We start from the raw sequence: 25,000 nt of genomic DNA on the forward strand, positions 1-25,000 counted from the left end.
AAGGGGATTTGTTCAGCGACAACGTTGCTCACGGCCATACTACCCTGAAAACGCCCGATCTCGTCTGATCTCGGAAGCTAAGCAGGGTTGGGCCTGGTTAGTACCTGGATGGGAGACCGCTTGGGATTACCAGGTGCTGTAAGCATCTTGTCAAAACCATTTTCGACATTTCATGGATGTTCATCTCCTTTTGACCTCCTAAATCATGAAAGACTTCCCTCCTCTGCACATCTCACAACATTTTATTGAAGCTCTCCTTCTGATAATCTTCATTCCCGTGGTTGTAGAAGTAATAAAGCAAAAGAAGAGCAAGCGGCAACAAAGTCGACTCCTTTAACGAAGGGTTCTCCAAAGAGGACCCCTCACCCTCCACACCCGATCCAAATATCCAAATACACGATCCACATGCAAGACTATGGACCGTTCGGATTTCCAAAGGGGATTTGTTCAGCGACACTGTTGCTCACGGCCATAATACCCTGAAAACGCCCGATCTCGTCTGATCTTGGAAGCTAAGCAGGGTTGGGCCTGGTTAGTACATGGGTGGGAGACTGCTTGGGAATACCAGGTGCTGTAAGCATCTTGTCAAAACCATTTTCGACATTTCATGGATGTTCATCTCCTTTTGACCTCCTAAATCATGAAAGACTTCCCTCCTCTGCACATCTCACAACATTTTATTGAAGCTCTCCTTCTGAAAATCTTCATTCCCGTAGTTGTAGAAGTAATAAAGATAAAGAAGAGCAAGCGGCAACAAAGTCGACTCCTTTAACGAAGGGTTCTCCAAAGAGGACCCCTCACCCTCCACACCCGATCCAAATATCCAAATACACGATCCACATGCAAGACTATGGACCGTTCGGATTTCATAAGGGGATTTGTTCAGCGACAATGTTGCTCACGGCCATACTACCCTGAAAACGCCCGATCTCGTCTGATCTCGGAAGTCAAGCAGGGTTGGGCCTGGTTAGTACCTGGATGGGAGACCGCTTGGGAATACCAGGTGCTGTAAGCATCTTGTCAAAACCATTTTCGACATTTCATGGATGTTCATCTCCTTTTGACCTCCTAAATCATGAAAGACTTCCCTCCTCTGCACACCTCACAACATTTTTTTGAAGCTCTCCTTCTGATAATCTTCATTCCCGTAGTTGTAGAAGTAATAAAGCAAAAGAAGAGCAAGCGGCAACAAAGTCGACTCCTTTAACGAAGGGTTCTCCAAAGAGGACCCCTCACCCTCCACACCCGATCCAAATATCCAAATACACGATCCACATGCAAGACTATGGAATGTTCGGATTTCCAAAGGGGATTTGTTCAGCGACAATGTTGCTCACGGCCATACTACCCTGAAAACGCCCGATCTCGTCTGATCTCGGAAGTCAAGCAGGGTTGGGCCTGGTTAGTACCTGGATGGGAGACCGCTTGGGAATACCAGGTGCTGTAAGCATCTTGTCAAAACCATTTTCGACATTTCATGGATGTTCATCTCCTTTTGACCTCCTAAATCATGAAAGACTTCCCTCCTCTGCACACCTCACAACATTTTTTTGAAGCTCTCCTTCTGATAATCTTCATTCCCGTAGTTGTAGAAGTAATAAAGCAAAAGAAGAGCAAGCGGCAACAAAGTCGACTCCTTTAACGAAGGGTTCTCCAAAGAGGACCCCTCACCCTCCACACCCGATCCAAATATCCAAATACACGATCCACATGCAAGACTATGGAATGTTCGGATTTCCAAAGGGGATTTGTTCAGCGACAATGTTGCTCACGGCCATACTACCCTGAAAACGCCCGATCTCGTCTGATCTCGGAAGCTAAGCAGGGTTGGGCCTGGTTAGTACCTGGATGGGTGACCGCTTGGGAATACCAGGTGCTGTAAGCATCTTGTCAAAACCATTTTCGACATTTCATGGATGTTCATCTCATTTTGACCTCCTAAATCATGAAAGACTTCCCTCCTCTGCACATCTCACAACATTTTATTGAAGCTCTCCTTCTGATAATCTTCATTCCCATAGTTGTAGAAGTAATAAAGCAAAAGAAGAGCAAGCGGCAACAAAGTCGACTTCTTTAACGAAGGGTTCTCCAAAGAGGACCCCTCACCCTCCACACCGGATCCAAATATCCAAATACACGATCCACATGCAAGACTATGGAATGTTCGGATTTCCAAAGGGGATTTGTTCAGCGATAATGTTGCTCACGGCCATACTACCCTGAAAACGCCCGATCTCGTCTGATCTCGGAAGCTAAGCAGGGTTGGGCCTGGTTAGTACCTTGATGGGAGACCGCTTGGGAATACCAGGTGCTGTAAGCATCTTGTCAAAACCATTTTCGACATTTCATGGATGTTCATCTCCTTTTGACCTCCTAAATCATGAAAGACTTCCCTCCTCTGCACACCTCACAACATTTTATTGAAGCTCTCCTTCTGATAATCTTCATTCCCGTAGTTGTAGAAGTAATAAAGCAAAAGAAGAGCAAGCGGCAACAAAGTCGACTCCTTTAACGAAGGGTTCTCCAAAGATGACCCCTCACCCTCCACACCCGATCCAAATATCCAAATACACGATCCACATGCAAGACTATGGACCGTTCGGATTTCCAAAGGGGATTTGTTCAGCGTCAATGTTGCTCATGGCCATACTACCCAGAAAATGCCCGCTCTCGTCTGATCTCGGAAGCTAAGCAGGGTTGGGCCTGGTTAGTACCTGGATGGGTGACCGCTTGGGAATACCAGGTGCTGTAAGCATCTTGTCAAAACCATTTTCGACATTTCATGGATGTTCATCTCATTTTGACCTCCTAAATCATGAAAGACTTCCCTCCTCTGCACATCTCACAACATTTTATTGAAGCTCTCCTTCTGATAATCTTCATTCCCGTAGTTGTAGAAGTAATAAAGCAAAAGAAGAGCAAGCGGCAACAAAGTCGACTCCTTTAACGAAGGGTTCTCCAAAGAGGACCCCTCACCCTCCACACCGGATCCAAATATCCAAATACACGATCCACATGCAAGACTATGGACCGTTCGGATTTCCAAAGGGGATTTGTTCAGCGACAATGTTCGTCACGGCCATACTACCCTGAAAACGCCCGATCTCGTATGATCTCGGAAGCTAAGCAGGGTTGGGCCTGGTTAGTACCTGGATTGGAGACCGCTTGGGAATACCAGGTGCTGTAAGCATATTGTCAAAACCATTTTCGACATTTCATGGATGGTCATCTACTTTTGACCTCCTAAATCATGAAAGACTTCCCTCCTCTGCACATCTCACTACATTTTATTGAAGCTCTCCTTCTGATAATCTTCATTCCCGTAGTTGTAGAAGTAATAAAGCAAAAGAAGAGCAAGCGGCAACAAAGTCGACTCCTTTAACGAAGGGTTCTCCAAAGAGGACCCCTCACCCTCCACACCCGATCCAAATATCCAAATACACGATCCACATGCAAGACTATGGACCGTTTGAATTTCCAAAGGGGATTTATTCAGCGACAATGTTGCTCACGGCCATACTACCCTAAAAACGCCCGATCTCGTCTGATCTCGGAAGCTAAGCAGGGTTGGGCCTGGTTAGTACCTGGACGGGAGACCGGTTGGGAATACCAGGTGCTGTAAGCATCTTGTCAAAACCATTTTCGACATTTCATGGATGTTCATCTCCTTTTGACCTCCTAAATCATGAAAGACTTCCCTCCTCTGCATATCTCACAACATTTTATTGAAGCTCTCCTGATAATCTTCATTCCCGTAGTTGTAGAAGTAATAAAGCAAAAGAATAGCAAGCGGCAACAAAGTCGACTCCTTCAACGAAGGGCTTTCCAAAGAGGACCACTCACCCTCCACACCCGATCCAAATATCCAAATACACGATCCACATGCAAGACTATCGACCGTTCGGAGTTCCAAAGGGGATTTGTTCAGCGACAATGTTGCTCACGGCCATACTACCCTGAAAACGCCCGATCTTGTCTGATCTCGGAAGCTAAGCAGGTTTGGGCCTGGTTAGTACCTGGATGGGAGACCGCTTGGGAATACCAGGTGCTGTAAGCATCTTGTCAAAACCATTTTCGACATTTCATGGATGTTCATCTCCTTTTGACCTCCTAAATCATGAAAGACTTCCCTCCTCTGCACACCTCACAACATTTTATTGAAGCTCTCCTTCTGATAATCTTCATTCCCGTAGTTGTAGAAGTAATAAAGCAAAAGAAGAGCAAGCGGCAACAAAGTCGACTCCTTTAACGAAGGGTTCTCCAAAGAGGACCCCTCACCCTCCACACCCGATCCAAATATCCAAATACACGATCCACATGCAAGACTATGGACCGTTCGGATTTCCAAAGGGGATTTGTTCAGCGACAACGTTGCTCACGGCCATACTACCCTGAAAACGCCCGATCTCGTCTGATCTCGGAAGCTAAGCAGGGTTGGGCCTGGTTAGTACCTGGATGGGAGACCGCTTGGGAATACCAGGTGCTGTAAGCATCTTGTCAAAACCATTTTCGACATTTCATGGATGTTCATCTCCTTTTGACCTCCTAAATCATGAAAGACTTCCCTCCTCTGCATATCTCACAACATTTTATTGAAGCTCTCCTGATAATCTTCATTCCCGTAGTTGTAGAAGTAATAAAGCAAAAGAATAGCAAGCAGCAACAAAGTCGACTCCTTCAACGAAGGGCTTTCCAAAGAGGACCCCTCGCCCTCCACACCGGATCCAAATATCCAAATACACGATCCACATGCAAGACTATGGACCGTTTGAATTTCCAAAGGGGATTTATTCAGCGACAATGTTGCTCACGGCCATACTACCCTAAAAACGCCCGATCTCGTCTGATCTCGGAAGCTAAGCAGGGTTGGGCCTGGTTAGTACCTGGACGGGAGACCGCTTGGGAATAACAGGTGCTGTAAGCATCTTGTCAAAACCATTTTCGACATTTCATGGATGTTCATCTCCTTTTGACCTCCTAAATCATGAAAGACTTCCCTCCTCTGCATATCTCACAACATTTTATTGAAGCTCTCCTGATAATCTTCATTCCCGTAGTTGTAGAAGTAATAAAGCAAAAGAATAGCAAGCGGCAACAAAGTCGACTCCTTCAACGAAGGGCTTTCCAAAGAGGACCACTCACCCTCCACACCCGATCCAAATATCCAAATACACGATCCACATGCAAGAGATATGGACCGTTCGGATTTCCAAAGGGGATTTGTTCAGCGACAATGTTGCTCACGGCCTTACTACCCTGAAAACGCCCGATCTCGTCTGGTCTTGGAAGCTAAGCAGGGTTGGGCCTGGTTAGTACCTGGATGAGAGACCGCTTGGGAATACCAGGTGCTGTAAGCATCTTGTCAAAACCATTTTCGACATTTCATGGATGTTCATCTCCTTTTGACCTCCTAAATCATGAAAGACTTCCCTCCTCTGCACATCTCACAACATTTTATTGAAGCTCTCCTTCTGATAATCTTCATTCCCGTAGTTGTAGAAGTAATAAAGCAAAAGAAGAGCAAGCGGCAACAAAGTCGACTCCTTTAACGAAGGGTTCTCCAAAGAGGACCCCTCAGCCTCCACACCCGATCCAAATATCCAAATACACGATCCACATGCAAGACTATCGACCGTTCGGATTTCCAAAGGGGATTTGTTCAGCGACAATGTTGCTCACGGCCATACTACCCTGAAAACGCCCGATCTCGTCTGATCTCAGAAGCTAAGCAGGGTTGGGCCTGGATAGTACCTGGATGGGAGACCGCTTGGGAATACCAGGTGCTGTAAGCATCTTGTCAAAACCATTTTCGACATTTCATGGATGTTCATCTCCTTTTGACCTCCTAAATCATGAAAGACTTCCCTCCTCTGCACATCTCACAACATTTTATTGAAGCTCTCCTTCTGATAATATTCATTCCCGTAGTTGTAGAAGTAATAAAGCAAAAGAAGAGCAAGCGGCAACAAATTCGACTCCTTTAACGAAGGGTTCTCCAAAGAGGACCACTCACCCTCCACACCGGATCCAAATATCCAAATACACGATTCACATGCAAGACTATGGACCGTTCGGATTTCCAAAGGGGATTTGTTCAGCAACAATGTTGCTCACGGCCATACTACCCTGAAAACGCCTGATCTCGTCTGATCTCGGAAGCTAAGCAGGGTTGGGCCTGGTTAGTACCTGGATGGGAGACCGCTTGGGAATACCAGGTGCTGTAAGCATCTTGTCAAAACCATTTTCGACATTTCATGGATGTTCATCTCCTTTTGACCTCCTAAATCACGAAAGACTTCCCTCCTCTGCACATCTCACAACATTTTATTGAAGCTCTCCTTCTGATAATCTTCATTCCCGTAGTTGTAGAAGTAATAAAGCAAAAGAAGAGCAAGCGGCAACAAAGTCGACTCCTTTAACGAAGGGTTCTCCAAAGAGGACCCCTCACCCTCCACACCGGATCCAAATATCCAAATACACGATCCACATGCAAGACTATGGACCGTTCGGATTTCCAAAGGGGATTTGTTCAGCGACAATGTTGCTCACGGCCATACTACCCTGAAAACGCCCAATCTCGTCTGATCTCGGAAGCTAAGCAGGGTTGGGCCTGGTTAGTACCTGGATGGGAGACTGCTTGGGAATACCAGGTGCTGTAAGCATCTTGTCAAAACCATTTTCGACATTTCATGGATGTTCATCTCCTTTTGACCTCCTAAATCATGAAAGACTTCCCTCCTCTGCACATCTCACAACATTTTATTGAAGCTCTCCTTCTGATAATCTTCATTCCCGTAGTTGTAGAAGTAATAAAGCAAAAGAAGAGCAAGCGGCAACAAAGTCGACTCCTTTAACGAAGGGTTCTCCAAAGAGGACCCCTCACCCTCCACACCCGATCCAAATATCCAAATACACGATCCACATGCAAGACTATGGACCGTTCGGATTTCCAAAGGGGATTTGTTCAGCAACAATGTTGCTCACGGCCATACTACCCTGAAAACGCCCGATCTCGTCTGATCTCGGAAGCTAAGCAGGGTTGGGCCTGGTTAATACCTGAATGGGAGACCGCTTGGGAATACCAGGTGCTGTAAGCATCTTGTCAAAACCATTTTCGACATTTCATGGATGTTCATCTCCTTTTGACCTCCTAAATCATGAAAGACTTCCCTCCTCTGCACATCTCACAACATTTTATTGAAGCTCTCCTTCTGATAATCTTCATTCCCGTAGTTGTAGAAGTAATAAAGCAAAAGAAGAGCAAGCGGCAACAAAGTCGACTCCTTTAACGAAGGGTTCTCCAAAGAGGACCCCTCACCCTCCACACCCGATCCAAATATCCAAATACACGATCCACATGCAAGACTATGGACCGTTCGGATTTCCAAAGGGGATTTGTTCAGCGACAATGTTGCTCACGGCCATACTACCCTGAAAACGCCCGATCTCGTCTGATCTCGGAAGCTAAGCAGGGTTGGGCCTGGTTAGTACCTGAATGGGAGACCGCTTGGGAATACCAGGTGCTGTAAGCATCTTGTCAAAACCATTTTCGACATTTCATGGATGTTCATCTCCTTTTGACCTCCTAAATCACGAAAGACTTCCCTCCTCTGCACATCTCACAACATTTTATTGAAGCTCTCCTTCTGATAATCTTCATCCCCGTAGTTGTAGAAGTAATAAAGCAAAAGAAGAGCAAGCGGCAACAAAGTCGACTCCTTTAACGAAGGGTTCTCCAAAGAGGACCCCTCACCCTCCACACCGGATCCAAATATCCAAATACACGATCCACATGCAAGACTATGGACCGTTCGGATTTCCAAAGGGGATTTGTTCAGCGACAATGTTGCTCACGGCCATACTACCCTGAAAACGCCCAATCTCGTCTGATCTCGGAAGCTAAGCAGGGTTGGGCCTGGTTAGTACCTGGATGGGTGACTGCTTGGGAATACCAGGTGCTGTAAGCATCTTGTCAAAACCATTTTCGACATTTCATGGATGTTCATCTCCTTTTGACCTCCTAAATCATGAAAGACTTCCCTCCTCTGCACATCTCACAACATTTTATTGAAGCTCTCCTTCTGATAATCTTCATTCCCGTAGTTGTAGAAGTAATAAAGCAAAAGAAGAGCAAGCGGCAACAAAGTCGACTCCTTTAACGAAGGGTTCTCCAAAGAGGACCCCTCACCCTCCACACCCGATCCAAATATCCAAATACACGATCCACATGCAAGACTATGGACCGTTCGGATTTCCAAAGGGGATTTGTTCAGCAACAATGTTGCTCACGGCCATACTACCCTGAAAACGCCCGATCTCGTCTGATCTCGGAAGCTAAGCAGGGTTGGGCCTGGTTAATACCTGAATGGGAGACCGCTTGGGAATACCAGGAGCTGTAAGCATCTTGTCAAAACCATTTTCGACATTTCATGGATGTTCATCTCCTTTTGACCTCCTAAATCATGAAAGACTTCCCTCCTCTGCACATCTCACAACATTTTATTTAAGCTCTCCTTCTGATAATCTTCATTCCCGTAGTTGTAGAAGTAATAAAGCAAAAGAAGAGCAAGCGGCAACAAAGTCGACTCCTTTAACGAAGGGTTCTCCAAAGAGGACCCCTCACCCTCCACACCCGATCCAAATATCCAAATACACGATCCACATGCAAGACTATGGACCGTTCGGATTTCCAAAGGGGATTTGTTCAGCGAAAATGTTGCTCACGGCCATACTACCCTGAAAACGCCCGATCTCGTCTGATCTTGGAAGCTAAGCAGGGGAAGCTAAGCAGGGTTGGGCCTGGTTAGTACCTGGATGGGAGACCGCTTGGGAATACCAGGTGCTGTAAGCATCTTGTCAAAACCATTTTCGAAATTTCATGGATGTTCATCTCCTTTTGACCTCCTAAATCATGAAAGACTTCCCTCCTCTGCACATCTCACAACATTTTATTGAAGCTCTCCTTCTGATAATCTTCATTCCCGTAGTTGTAGAAGTAATAAAGCAAAAGAAGAGCAAGCGGCAACAAAGTTGACTCCTTTAACGAAGGGTTCTCCATAGAGGACCCCTCACCCTCCACACCCGATCCAAATATCCAAATACACGATCCACATGCAAGAGATATGGACCGTTCGGATTTCCAAAGGGGATTTGTTCAGCGACAATGTTGCTCACGGCCATACTACCCTGAAAACGCCCGATCTCGTCTGATCTCGGAAGCTAAGCAGGGTTGGGCCTGGTTAGTACCTGGATGGGAGACTGCTTGGGAATACCAGGTGCTGTAAGCATCTTGTCAAAACTATTTTCGACATTTCATGGATGTTCATCTCCTTTTGACCTCCTAAATCATGAAAGACTTCCCTCCTCTGCACATCTCACAACATTTTATTGAAGCTCTCCTTCTGATAATCTTCATTCCCGTAGTTGTAGAAGTAATAAAGCAAAAGAAGAGCAAGCGGCAACAAAGTCGACTCCTTTAACGAAGGGTTCTCCAAAGAGGACCCCTCAGCCTCCACACCCGATCCAAATATCCAAATACACGATCCACATGCAAGACTATCGACCGTTCGGATTTCCAAAGGGGATTTGTTCAGCAACAATGTTGCTCACGGCCATACTACCCTGAAAAAGCCCGATCTCGTCTGATTTTGGAAGCTAAGCAGGGTTGGGCCTGGATAGTACCTGGATGGGAGACCGCTTGGGAATACCAGGTGCTGTCAGCATCTTGTCAAAACCATTTTCGACATTTCATGGATGTTCATCTCCTTTTGACCTCCTAAATCATGAAAGACTTCCCTCCTCTGCACATCTCACAACATTTTATTGAAGCTCTCCTTCTGATAATCTTCATTCCCGTAGTTGTAGAAGTAATAAAGCAAAAGAAGAGCAAGCGGCAACAAAGTTGACTCCTTTAACGAAGGGTTCTCCATAGAGGACCCCTCACCCTCCACACCCGATCCAAATATCCAAATACACGATCCACATGCAAGAGATATGGACCGTTCGGATTTCCAAAGGGGATTTGTTCAGCGACAATGTTGCTCACGGCCATACTACCCTGAAAACGCCCGATCTCGTCTGATCTCGGAAGCTAAGCAGGGTTGGGCCTGGATAGTACCTGGATGGGAGACCGCTTGGGAATACCAGGTGCTGTCAGCATCTTGTCAAAACCATTTTCGACATTTCATGGATGTTCATCTCCTTTTGACCTCCTAAATCATGAAAGACTTCCCTCCTCTGCACATCTCACAACATTTTATTGAAGCTCTCCTTCTGATAATCTTCATTCCCGTAGTTGTAGAAGTAATAAAGCAAAAGAAGAGCAAGCGGCAACAAAGTCGACTCCTTTAACGAAGGGTTCTCCAAAGAGGACCCCTCACCCTCCACACCCGATCCAAATATCCAAATACACGATCCACATGCAAGACTATGGACCGTTCGGATTTCCAAAGGGGATTTGTTCAGCAAGAATGTTGCTCACGGCCATACTACCCTGAAAACGCCCGATCTCGTCTGATCTCGGAAGCCAAGAAGGGTTGGGCCTGGTTAGTACCTGGATGGGAGACCGCTTGGGAATACCAGGTGCTGTAAGCATCTTGTCAAAACCATTTTCGACATTTCATGGATGTTCATCTCCTTTTGACCTCCTAAATCATGAAAGACTTCCCTCCTCTGCACATCTCACAACATTTTATTGAAGCTCTCCTTCTGATAATCTTCATTCCCGTAGTTGTAGAAGTAATTAAGCAAAAGAAGAGCAAGCGGCAACAAAGTCGACTCCTTTAACGAAGGGTTCTCCATAGAGGACCCCTCACCCTCCACACCCGATCCAAATATCCAAATACACGATCCACATACAAGAGATATGGACTGTTCGGATTTCCAAAGGGGATTTGTTCAGCGACAATGTTGCTCACGGCCATACTACCCTGAAAACGCCCGATCTCGTCTGATCTCGGAAGCTAAGCAGGGTTGGGCCTGGTTAGTACCTGGATGGGAGACTGCTTGGGAATACCAGGTGCTGTAAGCATCTTGTCAAAACCATTTTCGACATTTCATGGATGTTCATCTCCTTTTGACCTCCTAAATCATGAAAGACTTCCCTCCTCTGCACATCTCACAACATTTTATTGAAGCTCTCCTTCTGATAATCTTCATTCCCGTAGTTGTAGAAGTAATAAAGCAAAAGAAGAGCAAGCGGCAACAAAGTCGACTCCTTTAACGAAGGGTTCTCCAAAGAGGACCCCTCACCCTCAACACCCGATCCAAATATCCAAATACACGATCCACATGCAAGACTATGGACCGTTCGGATTTCCAAAGGGGATTTGTTCAGCGATAATGTTGCTCACGGCCATACTACCCTGAAAACGCCCGATCTCGTCTGATCTCGGAAGCTAAGCAGGGTTGGGCCTGGATAGTACCTGGATGGGAGACCGCTTGGGAATACCAGGTGCTGTAAGCATCTTGTCAAAACCATTTTCGACATTTCATGGATGTTCATCTCCTTTTGACCTCCTAAATCATGAAAGACTTCCCTCCTCTGCACATCTCACAACATTTTATTGAAGCTCTCCTTCTGATAATCTTCATTCCCGTAGTTGTAGAAGTAATAAAGCAAAAGAAGAGCAAGCGGCAACAAAGTCGACTCCTTTAACGAAGGGTTCTCCAAAGAGGACCACTCACCCTCCACACCCGATCCAAATATCCAAATACACGATCCACATGCAAGACTATGGACCGTTCGGATTTCCAAAGGGGATTTGTTCAGCGACAATGTTGCTCACGGCCATACTACCCTGAAAACGCCCGATCTCGTCTGATCTCGGAAGCTAAGCAGGGTTGGGCCTGGTTAGTACCTGGATGGGAGACTGCTTGGGAATACCAGGTGCTGTAAGCATCTTGTCAAAACCATTTTCGACATTTCATGGATGTTCATCTCCTTTTGACCTCCTAAATCATGAAAGACTTCCCTCCTCTGCACATCTCACAACATTTTATTGAAGCTCTCCTTCTGATAATCTTCATTCCCGTAGTTGTAGAAGTAATAAAGCAAAAGAAGAGCAAGCGGCAACAAAGTCGACTCCTTTGACGAAGGGTTCTCCAAAGAGGACCCCTCACCCTCCACACCCGATCCAAATATCCAAATACACGATCCACATTCAAGACTATGGACCGTTCGGATTTACAAAGGGGATTTGTTCAGCGACAATGTTGCTCACGGCCATACTACCCTGAAAACGCCCAATCTCGTCTGATCTCGGAAGCTAAGCAGGGTTAACCTGGTTAGTACCTGGATGGGAGACCGCTTGGGAATACCAGGTGCTGTAAGCATCTTGTCAAAACCATTTTCGACATTTCATGGATGTTCATCTCCTTTTGACCTCCTAAATCATGAAAGACTTCCCTCCTCTGCACATCTCACAACATTTTATTGAAGCTCTCCTTCTGATAATCTTCATTCCCGTAGTTGTAGAAGTAATAAAGCAAAAGAAGAGCAAGCGGCAACAAAGTCGACTCCTTTAACGAAGGGTTCTCCATAGAGGACCCCTCACCCTCCACACCCGATCCAAATATCCAAATACACGATCCACATGCAAGAGATATGGACTGTTCGGATTTCCAAAGGGGATTTGTTCAGCGACAATGTTGCTCACGGCCAAACTACCCTGAAAACGCCCGATCTCGTCTGATCTCGGAAGCCAAGAAGGGTTGGGCCTGGTTAGTACCTGGATGGGAGACCGCTTGGGAATACCAGGTGCTGTAAGCATCTTGTCAAAACCATTTTCGACATTTCATGGATGTTCATCTCCTTTTGACCTCCTAAATCATGAAAGACTTCCCTCCTCTGCACATCTCACAACATTTTATTGAAGCTCTCCTTCTGATAATCTTCATTCCCGTAGTTGTAGAAGTAATTAAGCAAAAGAAGAGCAAGCGGCAACAAAGTCGACTCCTTTAACGAAGGGTTCTCCATAGAGGACCCCTCACCCTCCACACCCGATCCAAATATCCAAATACACGATCCACATGCAAGAGATATGGACTGTTCGGATTTCCAAAGGGGATTTGTTCAGCGACAATGTTGCTCACGGCCATACTACCCTGAAAACGCCCGATCTCGTCTGATCTCGGAAGCTAAGCAGGGTTGGGCCTGGTTAGTACCTGGATTGGAGACTGCTTGGGAATACCAGGTGCTGTAAGCATCTTGTCAAAACCATTTTCGACATTTCATGGATGTTCATCTCCTTTTGACCTCCTAAATCATGAAAGACTTCCCTCCTCTGCACATCTCACAACATTTTATTGAAGCTCTCCTTCTGATAATCTTCATTCCCGTAGTTGTAGAAGTAATAAAGCAAAAGAAGAGCAAGCGGCAACAAAGTCGACTCCTTTAACGAAGGGTTCTCCAAAGAGGACCCCTCAGCCTCCACACCCGATCCAAATATCCAAATACACGATCCACATGCAAGACTATCGACCGTTCGGATTTCCAAAGGGGATTTGTTCAGCGATAATGTTGCTCACGGCCATACTACCCTGAAAACGCCCGATCTCGTCTGATCTCGGAAGCTAAGCAGGGTTGGGCCTGGTTAGTACCTGGATGGGAGACCGCTTGGGAATACCAGGTGCTGTAAGCATCTTGTCAAAACCATTTTCGACATTTCATGGATGTTCATCTCCTTTTGACCTCCTAAATCATGAAAGACTTCCCTCCTCTGCACATCTCACAACATTTTATTGAAGCTCTCCTTCTGATAATATTCATTCCCGTAGTTGTAGAAGTAATAAAGCAAAAGAAGAGCAAGCGGCAACAAAGTCGACTCCTTTAACGAAGGGTTCTCCAAAGAGGACCACTCACCCTCCACACCGGATCCAAATATCCAAATACACGATTCACATGCAAGACTATGGACCGTTCGGATTTCCAAAGGGGATTTGTTCAGCGACAATGTTGCTCACAGCCATACTACCCTGAAAACGCCTGATCTCGTCTGATCTCGGAAGCTAAGCAGGGTTGGGCCTGGTTAGTACCTGGATGGGAGACCGCTTGGGAATACCAGGTGCTGTAAGCATCTTGTCAAAACCATTTTCGACATTTCATGGATGTTCATCTCCTTTTGACCTCCTAAATCATGAAAGACTTCCCTCCTCTGCACATCTCACAACATTTTATTGAAGCTCTCCTTCTGATAATCTTCATTCCCGTAGTTGTAGAAGTAATAAAGCAAAAGAAGAGCAAGCGGCAACAAAGTCGACTCCTTTAACGAAGGGTTCTCCAAAGAGGACCACTCACCCTCCACACCCGATCCAAATATCCAAATACACGATCCACATGCAAGACTATGGACCGTTCGGATTTCCAAAGGGGATTTGTTCAGCGACAATGTTGCTCACGGCCATACTACCCTGAAAACGCCCGATCTCGTCTGATCTCGGAAGCTAAGCAGGGTTGGGCTTGGTTAGTACCTGGATGGGAGACTGCTTGGGAATACCAGGTGCTGTAAGCATCTTGTCAAAACCATTTTCGACATTTCATGGATGTTCATCTCCTTTTGACCTCCTAAATCATGAAAGACTTCCCTCCTCTGCACATCTCACAACATTTTATTGAAGCTCTCCTTCTGATAATCTTCATTCCCGTAGTTGTAGAAGTAATAAAGCAAAAGAAGAGCAAGCGGCAACAAAGTCGACTCCTTTGACGAAGGGTTCTCCAAAGAGGACCCCTCACCCTCCACACCCGATCCAAATATCCAAATACACGATCCACATTCAAGACTATGGACCGTTCGGATTTACAAAGGGGATTTGTTCAGCGACAATGTTGCTCACGGCCATACTACCCTGAAAACGCCCAATCTCGTCTGATCTCGGAAGCTAAGCAGGGTTAACCTGGTTAGTACCTGGATGGGAGACCGCTTGGGAATACCAGGTGCTGTAAGCATCTTGTCAAAACCATTTTCGACATTTCATGGATGTTCATCTCCTTTTGACCTCCTAAATCATGAAAGACTTCCCTCCTCTGCACATCTCACAACATTTTATTTAAGCTCTCCTTCTGATAATCTTCATTCCCGTAGTTGTAGAAGTAATAAAGCAAAAGAAGAGCAAGCGGCAACAAAGTCGACTCCTTTAACGAAGGGTTCTCCAAAGAGGACCCCTCACCTTCCACACCCGATCCAAATATCCAAATACACGATCCACATGCAAGACTATGGACCGTTCGGATTTCCAAAGGGGATTTGTTCAGCGACAATGTTGCTCACGGCCATACTACCCTGAAAACGCCCGATCTCGTCTGATCTCGGAAGACAAGAAGGGTTGGGCCTGGTTAGTACCTGGATGGGAGACCGCTTGGGAATACCAGGTGCTGTAAGCATCTTGTCAAAACCATTTTCGACATTTCATGGATGTTCATCTCCTTTTGACCTCCTAAATCATGAAAGACTTCCCTCCTCTGCACATCTCACAACATTTTATTGAAGCTCTCCTTCTGATAATCTTCATTCCCGTAGTTGTAGAAGTAATAAAGCAAAAGAAGAGCAAGCGGCAACAAAGTCGACTCCTTTAACGAAGGGTTCTCCATAGAGGACCCCTCACCCTCCACACCCGATCCAAATATCCAAATACACGATCCACATGCAAGAGATATGGACTGTTCGGATTTCCAAAGGGGATTTGTTCAGCGACAATGTTGCTCACGGCCAAACTACCCTGAAAACGCCCGATCTCGTCTGATCTCGGAAGCTAAGCAGGGTTGGGCCTGGTTAGTACCTGGATGGGAGACTGCTTGGGAATACCAGGTGCTGTAAGCATCTTGTCAAAACCATTTTCGACATTTCATGGATGTTCATCTCCTTTTGACCTCCTAAATCATGAAAGACTTCCCTCCTCTGCACATCTCACAACATTTTATTGAAGCTCTCCTTCTGATAATCTTCATTCCCGTAGTTGTAGAAGTAATAAAGCAAAAGAAGAGCAAGCGGCAACAAAGTCGACTCCTTTAACGAAGGGTTCTCCAAAGAGGACCCCTCACCCGCCACACCAGATCCAAATATCCAAATACACGATCCACATGCAAGAGATATGGACCGTTCGGATTTCCAAAGGGGATTTGTTCAGCGACAATGTTGCTCACGGCCTTACTACCCTGAAAACGCCCGATCTCGTCTGATCTCGGAAGTTAAGCAGGGTTGGGCCTGGTTAGTACCTGGATGGGAGACCGCTTGGGAATACCAGGTGCTGTAAGCATCTTGTCAAAACCATTTTCGACATTTCATGGATGTTCATCTCCTTTTGACCTCCTAAATCATGAAAGACTTCCCTCCTCTGCACATCTCACAACATTTTATTGAAGCTCTCCTTCTGATAATCTTCATTCCCGTAGTTGTAGAAGTAATAAAGCAAAAGAAGAGCAAGCGGCAACAAAGTCGACTCCTTTAACGAAGGGTTCTCCAAAGAGGACCCCTCAGCCTCCACACCCGATCCAAATATCCAAATACACGATCCACATGCAAGACTATCGACCGTTCGGATTTCCAAAGGGGATTTGTTCAGCGATAATGTTGCTCACGGCCATACTACCCTGAAAACGCCCGATCTCGTCTGATCTCGGAAGCTAAGCAGGGTTGGGCCTGGATAGTACCTGGATGGGAGACCGCTTGGGAATACCAGGTGCTGTAAGCATCTTGTCAAAACCATTTTCGACATTTCATGGATGTTCATCTCCTTTTGACCTCCTAAATCATGAAAGACTTCCCTCCTCTGCACATCTCACAACATTTTATTGAAGCTCTCCTTCTGATAATATTCATTCCCGTAGTTGTAGAAGTAATAAAGCAAAAGAAGAGCAAGCGGCAACAAAGTCGACTCCTTTAACGAAGGGTTCTCCAAAGAGGACCCCTCACCCTCCACACCGGATCCAAATATCCAAATACACGATCCACATGCAAGACTATGGACCGTTCGGATTTCCAAAGGGGATTTGTTCAGCGACAATGTTGCTCACGGCCATACTACCCTGAAAACGCCCGATCTCGTCTGATCTCGGAAGCTACGCAGGGTTGGTTCTGGTTAGTACCTGGGTGGGAGACTGCTTGGGAATACCAGGTGCTGTAAGCATCTTGTCAAAACCATTTTCGACATTTCATGGATGTTCATCTCCTTTTGACCTCCTAAATCATGAAAGACTTCCCTCCTCTGCACATCTCACAACATTTTATTGAAGCTCTCCTTCTGATAATCTTCATTCCCGTAGTTGTAGAAGTAATAAAGCAAAAGAAGAGCAAGCGGCAACAAAGTCGACTCCTTTAACGAAGGGTTCTCCATAGAGGACCTCTCACCCTCCACACCCGATCCAAATATCCAAATACACGATCCACATGCAAGAGATATGGACTGTTCGGATTTCCAAAGGGGATTTGTTCAGCGACAATGTTGCTCACGGCCATACTACCCTGAAAACGCCCGATCTCGTCTGATTTCGGAAGCTTAGCAGGGTTGGAACTGGTTAGTACCTGGATGGGAGACCGCTTGGGAATACCAGGTGCTGTAAGCATCTTGTCAAAACCATTTTCGACATTTCATGGATGTTCATCTCCTTTTGACCTCCTAAATCATGAAAGACTTCCCTCCTTTGCACATCTCACAACATTTTATTGAAGCTCTCCTTCTGATAATCTTCATTCCCGTAGTTGTAGAAGTAATAAAGCAAAAGAAGAGCAAGCGGCAACAAAGTCGACTCCTTTAACGAAGGGTTCTCCAAAGAGGACCCCTCACCCGCCACACCAGATCCAAATATCCAAATACACGATCCACATGCAAGAGATATGGACCGTTCGGATTTCCAAAGGGGATTTGTTCAGCGACAATGTTGCTCACGGCCTTACTACCCTGAAAACGCCCGATCTCGTCTGATCTCGGAAGTTAAGCAGGGTTGGGCCTGGTTAGTACCTGGATGGGAGACCGCTTGGGAATACCAGGTGCTGTAAGCATCTTGTCAAAACCATTTTCGACATTTCATGGATGTTCATCTCCTTTTGACCTCCTAAATCATGAAAGACTTCCCTCCTCTGCACATCTCACAACATTTTATTGAAGCTCTCCTTCTGATAATCTTCATTCCCGTAGTTGTAGAAGTAATAAAGCAAAAGAAGAGCAAGCGGCAACAAAGTCGACTCCTTTAACGAAGGGTTCTCCAAAGAGGACCCCTCAGCCTCCACACCCGATCCAAATATCCAAATACACGATCCACATGCAAGACTATCGACCGTTCGGATTTCCAAAGGGGATTTGTTCAGCGATAATGTTGCTCACGGCCATACTACCCTGAAAACGCCCGATCTCGTCTGATCTCGGAAGCTAAGCAGGGTTGGGCCTGGATAGTACCTGGATGGGAGACCGCTTGGGAATACCAGGTGCTGTAAGCATCTTGTCAAAACCATTTTCGACATTTCATGGATGTTCATCTCCTTTTGACCTCCTAAATCATGAAAGACTTCCCTCCTCTGCACATCTCACAACATTTTATTGAAGCTCTCCTTCTGATAATATTCATTCCCGTAGTTGTAGAAGTAATAAAGCAAAAGAAGAGCAAGCGGCAACAAAGTCGACTCCTTTAACGAAGGGTTCTCCAAAGAGGACCCCTCACCCTCCACACCGGATCCAAATATCCAAATACACGATCCACATGCAAGACTATGGACCGTTCGGATTTCCAAAGGGGATTTGTTCAGCGACAATGTTGCTCACGGCCATACTACCCTGAAAACGCCCGATCTCGTCTGATCTCGGAAGCTACGCAGGGTTGGTTCTGGTTAGTACCTGGGTGGGAGACTGCTTGGGAATACCAGGTGCTGTAAGCATCTTGTCAAAACCATTTTCGACATTTCATGGATGTTCATCTCCTTTTGACCTCCTAAATCATGAAAGACTTCCCTCCTCTGCACATCTCACAACATTTTATTGAAGCTCTCCTTCTGATAATCTTCATTCCCGTAGTTGTAGAAGTAATAAAGCAAAAGAAGAGCAAGCGGCAACAAAGTCGACTCCTTTAACGAAGGGTTCTCCATAGAGGACCTCTCACCCTCCACACCCGATCCAAATATCCAAATACACGATCCACATGCAAGAGATATGGACTGTTCGGATTTCCAAAGGGGATTTGTTCAGCGACAATGTTGCTCACGGCCATACTACCCTGAAAACGCCCGATCTCGTCTGATCTCGGAAGCTTAGCAGGGTTGGAACTGGTTAGTACCTGGATGGGAGACCGCTTGGGAATACCAGGTGCTGTAAGCATCTTGTCAAAACCATTTTCGACATTTCATGGATGTTCATCTCCTTTTGACCTCCTAAATCATGAAAGACTTCCCTCCTTTGCACATCTCACAACATTTTATTGAAGCTCTCCTTCTGATAATCTTCATTCCCGTAGTTGTAGAAGTAATAAAGCAAAAGAAGAGCAAGCGGCAACAAAGTCGACTCCTTTAACGAAGGGTTCTCCAAAGAGGACCCCTCACCCTCCACACCCGATCCAAATATCCAAATACACGATCCACATTCAAGACTATGGACCGTTCAGATTTCCAAAGGGGATTTGTTCAGCGACAATGTTGCTCACGGCCATACTACCCTGAAAACGCCCAATCTCGTCTGATCTCGGAAGCTAAGCAGGGTTGGGCCTGGTTAGTACCTGGATGGGAGACCGCTTGGGAATACCAGGTGCTGTAAGCATCTTGTCAAAACCATTTTCGACATTTCATGGATGTTCATCTCCTTTTGACCTCCTAAATCATGAAAGACTTCCCTCCTCTGCACATCTCACAACATTTTATTGAAGCTCTCCTTCTGATAATCTTCATTCCCGTAGTTGTAGAAGTAATAAAGCAAAAGAAGAGCAAGCGGCAACAAAGTCGACTCCTTTAACGAAGGGTTCTCCAAAGAGGACCCCTCACCCTCCACACCCGATCCACATGCAAGACTATGGACCGTTCGGATTTCCAAAGGGGATTTGTTCAGCGACAATGTTGCTCACGGCCATACTACCCTGAAAACGCCCGATCTCGTCTGATCTCGGAAGCTACGCAGGGTTGGGCCTGGTTAGTACCTGGGTGGGAGACTGCTTGGGAATACCAGGTGCTGTAAGCATCTTGTCAAAACCATTTTCGACATTTCATGGATGTTCATCTCCTTTTGACCTCCTAAATCATGAAAGACTTCCCTCCTCTGCACATCTCACAACATTTTATTGAAGCTCTCCTTCTGATAATCTTCATTCCCGTAGTTGTAGAAGTAATAAAGCAAAAGAAGAGCAAGCGGCAACAAAGTCGACTCCTTTAACGAAGGGTTCTCCAAAGAGGACCCCTCACCCTCCACACCCGATCCAAATATCCAAATACACGATCCACATGCAAGACTATGGACCGTTCGGATTTCCAAAGGGGATTTGTTCAGCGACAATGTTGCTCACGGCCATACTACCCTGAAAACGCCCGATCTCGTCTGATCTCGGAAGCTACGCAGGGTTGGGCCTGGTTAGTACCCGGATGGGAGACCGCTTGGGAATACCAGGTGCTGTAAGCATCTTGTCAAAACCATTTTCGACATTTCATGGATGTTCATCTCCTTTTGACCTCCTAAATCATGAAAGACTTCCCTCCTCTGCACATCTCACAACATTTTATTGAAGCTCTCCTTCTGATAATATTCATTCCCGTAGTTGTAGAAGTAATAAAGCAAAAGAAGAGCAAGCGGCAACAAAGTCGACTCCTTTAACGAAGGGTTCTCCAAAGAGGACCCCTCAGCCTCCACACCCGATCCAAATATCCAAATACACGATCCACATGCAAGACTATCGACCGTTCGGATTTCCAAAGGGGATTTGTTCAGCGATAATGTTGCTCACGGCCATACTACCCTGAAAACGCCCGATCTCGTCTGATCTCGGAAGCTAAGCAGGGTTGGGCCTGGATAGTACCTGGATGGGAGACCGCTTGGGAATACCAGGTGCTGTAAGCATCTTGTCAAAACCATTTTCGACATTTCATGGATGTTCATCTCCTTTTGACCTCCTAAATCATGAAAGACTTCCCTCCTCTGCACATCTCACAACATTTTATTGAAGCTCTCCTTCTGATAATATTCATTCCCGTAGTTGTAGAAGTAATAAAGCAAAAGAAGAGCAAGCGGCAACAAAGTCGACTCCTTTAACGAAGGGTTCTCCAAAGAGGACCCCTCACCCTCCACACCGGATCCAAATATCCAAATACACGATCCACATGCAAGACTATGGACCGTTCGGATTTCCAAAGGGGATTTGTTCAGCGACAATGTTGCTCACGGCCATACTACCCTGAAAACGCCCGATCTCGTCTGATCTCGGAAGCTACGCAGGGTTGGTTCTGGTTAGTACCTGGGTGGGAGACTGCTTGGGAATACCAGGTGCTGTAAGCATCTTGTCAAAACCATTTTCGACATTTCATGGATGTTCATCTCCTTTTGACCTCCTAAATCATGAAAGACTTCCCTCCTCTGCACATCTCACAACATTTTATTGAAGCTCTCCTTCTGATAATCTTCATTCCCGTAGTTGTAGAAGTAATAAAGCAAAAGAAGAGCAAGCGGCAACAAAGTCGACTCCTTTAACGAAGGGTTCTCCATAGAGGACCTCTCACCCTCCACACCCGATCCAAATATCCAAATACACGATCCACATGCAAGAGATATGGACTGTTCGGATTTCCAAAGGGGATTTGTTCAGCGACAATGTTGCTCACGGCCATACTACCCTGAAAACGCCCGATCTCGTCTGATTTCGGAAGCTTAGCAGGGTTGGAACTGGTTAGTACCTGGATGGGAGACCGCTTGGGAATACCAGGTGCTGTAAGCATCTTGTCAAAACCATTTTCGACATTTCATGGATGTTCATCTCCTTTTGACCTCCTAAATCATGAAAGACTTCCCTCCTTTGCACATCTCACAACATTTTATTGAAGCTCTCCTTCTGATAATCTTCATTCCCGTAGTTGTAGAAGTAATAAAGCAAAAGAAGAGCAAGCGGCAACAAAGTCGACTCCTTTAACGAAGGGTTCTCCAAAGAGGACCCCTCACCCGCCACACCAGATCCAAATATCCAAATACACGATCCACATGCAAGAGATATGGACCGTTCGGATTTCCAAAGGGGATTTGTTCAGCGACAATGTTGCTCACGGCCTTACTACCCTGAAAACGCCCGATCTCGTCTGATCTCGGAAGTTAAGCAGGGTTGGGCCTGGTTAGTACCTGGATGGGAGACCGCTTGGGAATACCAGGTGCTGTAAGCATCTTGTCAAAACCATTTTCGACATTTCATGGATGTTCATCTCCTTTTGACCTCCTAAATCATGAAAGACTTCCCTCCTCTGCACATCTCACAACATTTTATTGAAGCTCTCCTTCTGATAATCTTCATTCCCGTAGTTGTAGAAGTAATAAAGCAAAAGAAGAGCAAGCGGCAACAAAGTCGACTCCTTTAACGAAGGGTTCTCCAAAGAGGACCCCTCAGCCTCCACACCCGATCCAAATATCCAAATACACGATCCACATGCAAGACTATCGACCGTTCGGATTTCCAAAGGGGATTTGTTCAGCGATAATGTTGCTCACGGCCATACTACCCTGAAAACGCCCGATCTCGTCTGATCTCGGAAGCTAAGCAGGGTTGGGCCTGGATAGTACCTGGATGGGAGACCGCTTGGGAATACCAGGTGCTGTAAGCATCTTGTCAAAACCATTTTCGACATTTCATGGATGTTCATCTCCTTTTGACCTCCTAAATCATGAAAGACTTCCCTCCTCTGCACATCTCACAACATTTTATTGAAGCTCTCCTTCTGATAATATTCATTCCCGTAGTTGTAGAAGTAATAAAGCAAAAGAAGAGCAAGCGGCAACAAAGTCGACTCCTTTAACGAAGGGTTCTCCAAAGAGGACCCCTCACCCTCCACACCGGATCCAAATATCCAAATACACGATCCACATGCAAGACTATGGACCGTTCGGATTTCCAAAGGGGATTTGTTCAGCGACAATGTTGCTCACGGCCATACTACCCTGAAAACGCCCGATCTCGTCTGATCTCGGAAGCTACGCAGGGTTGGTTCTGGTTAGTACCTGGGTGGGAGACTGCTTGGGAATACCAGGTGCTGTAAGCATCTTGTCAAAACCATTTTCGACATTTCATGGATGTTCATCTCCTTTTGACCTCCTAAATCATGAAAGACTTCCCTCCTCTGCACATCTCACAACATTTTATTGAAGCTCTCCTTCTGATAATCTTCATTCCCGTAGTTGTAGAAGTAATAAAGCAAAAGAAGAGCAAGCGGCAACAAAGTCGACTCCTTTAACGAAGGGTTCTCCATAGAGGACCTCTCACCCTCCACACCCGATCCAAATATCCAAATACACGATCCACATGCAAGAGATATGGACTGTTCGGATTTCCAAAGGGGATTTGTTCAGCGACAATGTTGCTCACGGCCATACTACCCTGAAAACGCCCGATCTCGTCTGATCTCGGAAGCTTAGCAGGGTTGGAACTGGTTAGTACCTGGATGGGAGACCGCTTGGGAATACCAGGTGCTGTAAGCATCTTGTCAAAACCATTTTCGACATTTCATGGATGTTCATCTCCTTTTGACCTCCTAAATCATGAAAGACTTCCCTCCTTTGCACATCTCACAACATTTTATTGAAGCTCTCCTTCTGATAATCTTCATTCCCGTAGTTGTAGAAGTAATAAAGCAAAAGAAGAGCAAGCGGCAACAAAGTCGACTCCTTTAACGAAGGGTTCTCCAAAGAGGACCCCTCACCCTCCACACCCGATCCAAATATCCAAATACACGATCCACATTCAAGACTATGGACCGTTCAGATTTCCAAAGGGGATTTGTTCAGCGACAATGTTGCTCACGGCCATACTACCCTGAAAACGCCCAATCTCGTCTGATCTCGGAAGCTAAGCAGGGTTGGGCCTGGTTAGTACCTGGATGGGAGACCGCTTGGGAATACCAGGTGCTGTAAGCATCTTGTCAAAACCATTTTCGACATTTCATGGATGTTCATCTCCTTTTGACCTCCTAAATCATGAAAGACTTCCCTCCTCTGCACATCTCACAACATTTTATTGAAGCTCTCCTTCTGATAATCTTCATTCCCGTAGTTGTAGAAGTAATAAAGCAAAAGAAGAGCAAGCGGCAACAAAGTCGACTCCTTTAACGAAGGGTTCTCCAAAGAGGACCCCTCACCCTCCACACCCGATCCACATGCAAGACTATGGACCGTTCGGATTTCCAAAGGGGATTTGTTCAGCGACAATGTTGCTCACGGCCATACTACCCTGAAAACGCCCGATCTCGTCTGATCTCGGAAGCTACGCAGGGTTGGGCCTGGTTAGTACCTGGGTGGGAGACTGCTTGGGAATACCAGGTGCTGTAAGCATCTTGTCAAAACCATTTTCGACATTTCATGGATGTTCATCTCCTTTTGACCTCCTAAATCATGAAAGACTTCCCTCCTCTGCACATCTCACAACATTTTATTGAAGCTCTCCTTCTGATAATCTTCATTCCCGTAGTTGTAGAAGTAATAAAGCAAAAGAAGAGCAAGCGGCAACAAAGTCGACTCCTTTAACGAAGGGTTCTCCAAAGAGGACCCCTCACCCTCCACACCCGATCCAAATATCCAAATACACGATCCACATGCAAGACTATGGACCGTTCGGATTTCCAAAGGGGATTTGTTCAGCGACAATGTTGCTCACGGCCATACTACCCTGAAAACGCCCGATCTCGTCTGATCTCGGAAGCTACGCAGGGTTGGGCCTGGTTAGTACCCGGATGGGAGACCGCTTGGGAATACCAGGTGCTGTAAGCATCTTGTCAAAACCATTTTCGACATTTCATGGATGTTCATCTCCTTTTGACCTCCTAAATCATGAAAGACTTCCCTCCTCTGCACA

At 46.0% G+C, this 25,000-nt stretch overlaps 44 non-coding genes and 14 pseudogenes across 44 annotated transcripts; all 58 read left to right on the top strand.

The window, feature by feature from the left end:
* The first annotated feature begins 26 nt into the window (after positions 1 to 26).
* On the top strand, positions 27 to 145 carry LOC144070210 (5S ribosomal RNA). The gene has a single exon (XR_013299147.1). It is a non-coding gene; the product is annotated as a 5S ribosomal RNA (ribosomal RNA).
* A 316-nt stretch (positions 146 to 461) lies between these two features.
* Positions 462 to 580, top strand: LOC144069736 (5S ribosomal RNA; annotated as a pseudogene).
* Positions 581 to 896: 316 nt separating this feature from the next.
* LOC144069918 (5S ribosomal RNA) lies at positions 897 to 1,015 on the top strand. The gene has a single exon (XR_013298867.1). It is a non-coding gene; the product is annotated as a 5S ribosomal RNA (ribosomal RNA).
* A 316-nt stretch (positions 1,016 to 1,331) lies between these two features.
* LOC144069919 (5S ribosomal RNA) lies at positions 1,332 to 1,450 on the top strand. Its single transcript, XR_013298868.1, has one exon. It is a non-coding gene; the product is annotated as a 5S ribosomal RNA (ribosomal RNA).
* Positions 1,451 to 1,766: 316 nt separating this feature from the next.
* On the top strand, positions 1,767 to 1,885 carry LOC144069586 (5S ribosomal RNA). The gene has a single exon (XR_013298639.1). It is a non-coding gene; the product is annotated as a 5S ribosomal RNA (ribosomal RNA).
* A 316-nt stretch (positions 1,886 to 2,201) lies between these two features.
* Positions 2,202 to 2,320, top strand: LOC144069905 (5S ribosomal RNA). The gene has a single exon (XR_013298855.1). It is a non-coding gene; the product is annotated as a 5S ribosomal RNA (ribosomal RNA).
* Positions 2,321 to 2,636: 316 nt separating this feature from the next.
* On the top strand, positions 2,637 to 2,755 carry LOC144069653 (5S ribosomal RNA). Its single transcript, XR_013298701.1, has one exon. It is a non-coding gene; the product is annotated as a 5S ribosomal RNA (ribosomal RNA).
* Positions 2,756 to 3,071: 316 nt separating this feature from the next.
* Positions 3,072 to 3,190, top strand: LOC144069733 (5S ribosomal RNA; annotated as a pseudogene).
* Positions 3,191 to 3,506: 316 nt separating this feature from the next.
* LOC144069539 (5S ribosomal RNA) lies at positions 3,507 to 3,625 on the top strand. The gene has a single exon (XR_013298595.1). It is a non-coding gene; the product is annotated as a 5S ribosomal RNA (ribosomal RNA).
* A 313-nt stretch (positions 3,626 to 3,938) lies between these two features.
* Positions 3,939 to 4,057, top strand: LOC144069476 (5S ribosomal RNA). Its single transcript, XR_013298535.1, has one exon. It is a non-coding gene; the product is annotated as a 5S ribosomal RNA (ribosomal RNA).
* Positions 4,058 to 4,373: 316 nt separating this feature from the next.
* Positions 4,374 to 4,492, top strand: LOC144069848 (5S ribosomal RNA). The gene has a single exon (XR_013298801.1). It is a non-coding gene; the product is annotated as a 5S ribosomal RNA (ribosomal RNA).
* A 313-nt stretch (positions 4,493 to 4,805) lies between these two features.
* Positions 4,806 to 4,924, top strand: LOC144069552 (5S ribosomal RNA). Its single transcript, XR_013298608.1, has one exon. It is a non-coding gene; the product is annotated as a 5S ribosomal RNA (ribosomal RNA).
* A 314-nt stretch (positions 4,925 to 5,238) lies between these two features.
* Positions 5,239 to 5,357, top strand: LOC144069699 (5S ribosomal RNA; annotated as a pseudogene).
* Positions 5,358 to 5,673: 316 nt separating this feature from the next.
* On the top strand, positions 5,674 to 5,792 carry LOC144070163 (5S ribosomal RNA). The gene has a single exon (XR_013299102.1). It is a non-coding gene; the product is annotated as a 5S ribosomal RNA (ribosomal RNA).
* Positions 5,793 to 6,108: 316 nt separating this feature from the next.
* Positions 6,109 to 6,227, top strand: LOC144069995 (5S ribosomal RNA). Its single transcript, XR_013298941.1, has one exon. It is a non-coding gene; the product is annotated as a 5S ribosomal RNA (ribosomal RNA).
* Positions 6,228 to 6,543: 316 nt separating this feature from the next.
* LOC144069453 (5S ribosomal RNA) lies at positions 6,544 to 6,662 on the top strand. The gene has a single exon (XR_013298512.1). It is a non-coding gene; the product is annotated as a 5S ribosomal RNA (ribosomal RNA).
* A 316-nt stretch (positions 6,663 to 6,978) lies between these two features.
* On the top strand, positions 6,979 to 7,097 carry LOC144070221 (5S ribosomal RNA). The gene has a single exon (XR_013299158.1). It is a non-coding gene; the product is annotated as a 5S ribosomal RNA (ribosomal RNA).
* A 316-nt stretch (positions 7,098 to 7,413) lies between these two features.
* Positions 7,414 to 7,532, top strand: LOC144069952 (5S ribosomal RNA). The gene has a single exon (XR_013298901.1). It is a non-coding gene; the product is annotated as a 5S ribosomal RNA (ribosomal RNA).
* A 316-nt stretch (positions 7,533 to 7,848) lies between these two features.
* Positions 7,849 to 7,967, top strand: LOC144069420 (5S ribosomal RNA). The gene has a single exon (XR_013298479.1). It is a non-coding gene; the product is annotated as a 5S ribosomal RNA (ribosomal RNA).
* A 316-nt stretch (positions 7,968 to 8,283) lies between these two features.
* LOC144069477 (5S ribosomal RNA) lies at positions 8,284 to 8,402 on the top strand. The gene has a single exon (XR_013298536.1). It is a non-coding gene; the product is annotated as a 5S ribosomal RNA (ribosomal RNA).
* A 316-nt stretch (positions 8,403 to 8,718) lies between these two features.
* On the top strand, positions 8,719 to 8,851 carry LOC144069680 (5S ribosomal RNA; annotated as a pseudogene).
* A 317-nt stretch (positions 8,852 to 9,168) lies between these two features.
* On the top strand, positions 9,169 to 9,287 carry LOC144070016 (5S ribosomal RNA). The gene has a single exon (XR_013298962.1). It is a non-coding gene; the product is annotated as a 5S ribosomal RNA (ribosomal RNA).
* Positions 9,288 to 9,603: 316 nt separating this feature from the next.
* LOC144069663 (5S ribosomal RNA) lies at positions 9,604 to 9,722 on the top strand. Its single transcript, XR_013298711.1, has one exon. It is a non-coding gene; the product is annotated as a 5S ribosomal RNA (ribosomal RNA).
* Positions 9,723 to 10,039: 317 nt separating this feature from the next.
* LOC144069939 (5S ribosomal RNA) lies at positions 10,040 to 10,158 on the top strand. The gene has a single exon (XR_013298888.1). It is a non-coding gene; the product is annotated as a 5S ribosomal RNA (ribosomal RNA).
* A 316-nt stretch (positions 10,159 to 10,474) lies between these two features.
* On the top strand, positions 10,475 to 10,593 carry LOC144070264 (5S ribosomal RNA). The gene has a single exon (XR_013299199.1). It is a non-coding gene; the product is annotated as a 5S ribosomal RNA (ribosomal RNA).
* A 317-nt stretch (positions 10,594 to 10,910) lies between these two features.
* Positions 10,911 to 11,029, top strand: LOC144070017 (5S ribosomal RNA). Its single transcript, XR_013298963.1, has one exon. It is a non-coding gene; the product is annotated as a 5S ribosomal RNA (ribosomal RNA).
* A 316-nt stretch (positions 11,030 to 11,345) lies between these two features.
* On the top strand, positions 11,346 to 11,464 carry LOC144069897 (5S ribosomal RNA). Its single transcript, XR_013298847.1, has one exon. It is a non-coding gene; the product is annotated as a 5S ribosomal RNA (ribosomal RNA).
* Positions 11,465 to 11,780: 316 nt separating this feature from the next.
* Positions 11,781 to 11,899, top strand: LOC144070018 (5S ribosomal RNA). The gene has a single exon (XR_013298964.1). It is a non-coding gene; the product is annotated as a 5S ribosomal RNA (ribosomal RNA).
* A 316-nt stretch (positions 11,900 to 12,215) lies between these two features.
* On the top strand, positions 12,216 to 12,333 carry LOC144069754 (5S ribosomal RNA; annotated as a pseudogene).
* A 317-nt stretch (positions 12,334 to 12,650) lies between these two features.
* On the top strand, positions 12,651 to 12,769 carry LOC144069526 (5S ribosomal RNA). Its single transcript, XR_013298583.1, has one exon. It is a non-coding gene; the product is annotated as a 5S ribosomal RNA (ribosomal RNA).
* Positions 12,770 to 13,086: 317 nt separating this feature from the next.
* LOC144070204 (5S ribosomal RNA) lies at positions 13,087 to 13,205 on the top strand. Its single transcript, XR_013299141.1, has one exon. It is a non-coding gene; the product is annotated as a 5S ribosomal RNA (ribosomal RNA).
* A 316-nt stretch (positions 13,206 to 13,521) lies between these two features.
* On the top strand, positions 13,522 to 13,640 carry LOC144069850 (5S ribosomal RNA). Its single transcript, XR_013298803.1, has one exon. It is a non-coding gene; the product is annotated as a 5S ribosomal RNA (ribosomal RNA).
* Positions 13,641 to 13,956: 316 nt separating this feature from the next.
* Positions 13,957 to 14,075, top strand: LOC144070003 (5S ribosomal RNA). The gene has a single exon (XR_013298950.1). It is a non-coding gene; the product is annotated as a 5S ribosomal RNA (ribosomal RNA).
* A 316-nt stretch (positions 14,076 to 14,391) lies between these two features.
* On the top strand, positions 14,392 to 14,510 carry LOC144070202 (5S ribosomal RNA). Its single transcript, XR_013299139.1, has one exon. It is a non-coding gene; the product is annotated as a 5S ribosomal RNA (ribosomal RNA).
* Positions 14,511 to 14,826: 316 nt separating this feature from the next.
* Positions 14,827 to 14,944, top strand: LOC144069755 (5S ribosomal RNA; annotated as a pseudogene).
* A 316-nt stretch (positions 14,945 to 15,260) lies between these two features.
* LOC144069423 (5S ribosomal RNA) lies at positions 15,261 to 15,379 on the top strand. The gene has a single exon (XR_013298482.1). It is a non-coding gene; the product is annotated as a 5S ribosomal RNA (ribosomal RNA).
* Positions 15,380 to 15,696: 317 nt separating this feature from the next.
* LOC144070222 (5S ribosomal RNA) lies at positions 15,697 to 15,815 on the top strand. Its single transcript, XR_013299159.1, has one exon. It is a non-coding gene; the product is annotated as a 5S ribosomal RNA (ribosomal RNA).
* A 317-nt stretch (positions 15,816 to 16,132) lies between these two features.
* On the top strand, positions 16,133 to 16,251 carry LOC144069948 (5S ribosomal RNA). The gene has a single exon (XR_013298897.1). It is a non-coding gene; the product is annotated as a 5S ribosomal RNA (ribosomal RNA).
* A 316-nt stretch (positions 16,252 to 16,567) lies between these two features.
* LOC144069899 (5S ribosomal RNA) lies at positions 16,568 to 16,686 on the top strand. Its single transcript, XR_013298849.1, has one exon. It is a non-coding gene; the product is annotated as a 5S ribosomal RNA (ribosomal RNA).
* A 316-nt stretch (positions 16,687 to 17,002) lies between these two features.
* Positions 17,003 to 17,121, top strand: LOC144069737 (5S ribosomal RNA; annotated as a pseudogene).
* A 317-nt stretch (positions 17,122 to 17,438) lies between these two features.
* LOC144069756 (5S ribosomal RNA) lies at positions 17,439 to 17,557 on the top strand (annotated as a pseudogene).
* Positions 17,558 to 17,874: 317 nt separating this feature from the next.
* On the top strand, positions 17,875 to 17,993 carry LOC144069949 (5S ribosomal RNA). The gene has a single exon (XR_013298898.1). It is a non-coding gene; the product is annotated as a 5S ribosomal RNA (ribosomal RNA).
* Positions 17,994 to 18,309: 316 nt separating this feature from the next.
* Positions 18,310 to 18,428, top strand: LOC144069900 (5S ribosomal RNA). The gene has a single exon (XR_013298850.1). It is a non-coding gene; the product is annotated as a 5S ribosomal RNA (ribosomal RNA).
* A 316-nt stretch (positions 18,429 to 18,744) lies between these two features.
* Positions 18,745 to 18,863, top strand: LOC144069738 (5S ribosomal RNA; annotated as a pseudogene).
* Positions 18,864 to 19,180: 317 nt separating this feature from the next.
* Positions 19,181 to 19,299, top strand: LOC144069687 (5S ribosomal RNA; annotated as a pseudogene).
* Positions 19,300 to 19,615: 316 nt separating this feature from the next.
* LOC144070194 (5S ribosomal RNA) lies at positions 19,616 to 19,734 on the top strand. Its single transcript, XR_013299131.1, has one exon. It is a non-coding gene; the product is annotated as a 5S ribosomal RNA (ribosomal RNA).
* A 295-nt stretch (positions 19,735 to 20,029) lies between these two features.
* On the top strand, positions 20,030 to 20,148 carry LOC144069478 (5S ribosomal RNA). The gene has a single exon (XR_013298538.1). It is a non-coding gene; the product is annotated as a 5S ribosomal RNA (ribosomal RNA).
* Positions 20,149 to 20,464: 316 nt separating this feature from the next.
* LOC144070230 (5S ribosomal RNA) lies at positions 20,465 to 20,583 on the top strand. The gene has a single exon (XR_013299167.1). It is a non-coding gene; the product is annotated as a 5S ribosomal RNA (ribosomal RNA).
* Positions 20,584 to 20,899: 316 nt separating this feature from the next.
* LOC144069901 (5S ribosomal RNA) lies at positions 20,900 to 21,018 on the top strand. The gene has a single exon (XR_013298851.1). It is a non-coding gene; the product is annotated as a 5S ribosomal RNA (ribosomal RNA).
* A 316-nt stretch (positions 21,019 to 21,334) lies between these two features.
* LOC144069739 (5S ribosomal RNA) lies at positions 21,335 to 21,453 on the top strand (annotated as a pseudogene).
* A 317-nt stretch (positions 21,454 to 21,770) lies between these two features.
* On the top strand, positions 21,771 to 21,889 carry LOC144069758 (5S ribosomal RNA; annotated as a pseudogene).
* Positions 21,890 to 22,206: 317 nt separating this feature from the next.
* On the top strand, positions 22,207 to 22,325 carry LOC144069950 (5S ribosomal RNA). Its single transcript, XR_013298899.1, has one exon. It is a non-coding gene; the product is annotated as a 5S ribosomal RNA (ribosomal RNA).
* A 316-nt stretch (positions 22,326 to 22,641) lies between these two features.
* LOC144069902 (5S ribosomal RNA) lies at positions 22,642 to 22,760 on the top strand. The gene has a single exon (XR_013298852.1). It is a non-coding gene; the product is annotated as a 5S ribosomal RNA (ribosomal RNA).
* Positions 22,761 to 23,076: 316 nt separating this feature from the next.
* LOC144069740 (5S ribosomal RNA) lies at positions 23,077 to 23,195 on the top strand (annotated as a pseudogene).
* A 317-nt stretch (positions 23,196 to 23,512) lies between these two features.
* LOC144069688 (5S ribosomal RNA) lies at positions 23,513 to 23,631 on the top strand (annotated as a pseudogene).
* Positions 23,632 to 23,947: 316 nt separating this feature from the next.
* Positions 23,948 to 24,066, top strand: LOC144070195 (5S ribosomal RNA). The gene has a single exon (XR_013299132.1). It is a non-coding gene; the product is annotated as a 5S ribosomal RNA (ribosomal RNA).
* Positions 24,067 to 24,361: 295 nt separating this feature from the next.
* LOC144069479 (5S ribosomal RNA) lies at positions 24,362 to 24,480 on the top strand. Its single transcript, XR_013298539.1, has one exon. It is a non-coding gene; the product is annotated as a 5S ribosomal RNA (ribosomal RNA).
* Positions 24,481 to 24,796: 316 nt separating this feature from the next.
* Positions 24,797 to 24,915, top strand: LOC144070231 (5S ribosomal RNA). The gene has a single exon (XR_013299168.1). It is a non-coding gene; the product is annotated as a 5S ribosomal RNA (ribosomal RNA).
* Positions 24,916 to 25,000: the final 85 nt, after the last annotated feature.

Source organism: Stigmatopora argus, chromosome 24 (genome assembly GCF_051989625.1).
Source record: "Stigmatopora argus isolate UIUO_Sarg chromosome 24, RoL_Sarg_1.0, whole genome shotgun sequence".
NCBI classification, from domain to species: domain Eukaryota; kingdom Metazoa; phylum Chordata; class Actinopteri; order Syngnathiformes; family Syngnathidae; genus Stigmatopora; species Stigmatopora argus.